The following is a 1,015-nucleotide window of genomic DNA, read 5'->3' on the forward strand; positions in this document are numbered from 1 at the left end:
GGATCCAACAATACATTAAAATGATGATCCACCATGCCCAAGTGGGATTTATCCCCTGCATGCAAGGGTGGTTCAACATTAGCAAATCAAATCAATGTAATAGAACACATTAATAAGAGGAGGGAGAAGAACCAGATGGTCCTCTCGATGCAGAAAAAGCAGTTGACAAAATACAACATCCTTTCCTGATTAAAACTCTTCAGAGCATAGGGATAGAGGGAACATTCCTTAAGTTCATAAAATTCATCTATGAAAAACCCACAGTGAATTTCATCCTCAATGGGGAACAGCTGAGAGCATCTCCCTTAAGATCAGGAACACGACAAGGATGCCCACTCTCGCCACTATTGTTCAACATGGTACTAGAAGTCCTGGCAACAGCAATCAGACAGCAAAAAGAAATAAAAGGTATTCAAATTAGCAAAGAAGAAGTCAAACTCTCTCTTTTCACAGACGACATCATACTTTATGTGGAAAACCCAAAGGACTCCACCCCCAAATTACTAGAACTCATACAGCAATTCAGTAATGTGGCAGCATCCAAAATCAATGCACAGAAATCTGTTGCTTTCTTATACACTAGCAATGCAACTGTAGAAAGAGAAATTAGAGAAACAATTCCATTTACAATAGCATCAAAAACCATAAGATACCTCGGAATAAACCTAACCAAAGAGGTAAAGGATCTACACTCCTGTAAGAAATTGAAGAAACAAAAAGATGGAAAAATATTCCAAGCTCATGGATCAGAAGAATAAACATTGTTAAATTGTCTATGCTACCCAGAGCAATCTATACCTTCAATGCCATCCCGATCAAAATTCCAATGACATTTTTCAAAGTGCTGGAACAAACAATCCTAAAATTTGTATGGAATCAGAAAAGACCCCGAATCTCCAAGGAAATGTTGAAAAAGAAAAACAAAGCTGGGGGCATCACGTTGCCCGATTTCAAGCTATATTACAAACCTGTGATCACCAAGACAGCATGGTACTGGCACAAAAACAGACACATA

This window comes from Eumetopias jubatus, unplaced genomic scaffold (genome assembly GCF_037043125.1).
Source record: "Eumetopias jubatus isolate StellerSeaLion01/CBP00866 unplaced genomic scaffold, mEumJub1_p1.0 scaffold_11, whole genome shotgun sequence".
NCBI lineage: Eukaryota > Metazoa > Chordata > Mammalia > Carnivora > Otariidae > Eumetopias > Eumetopias jubatus.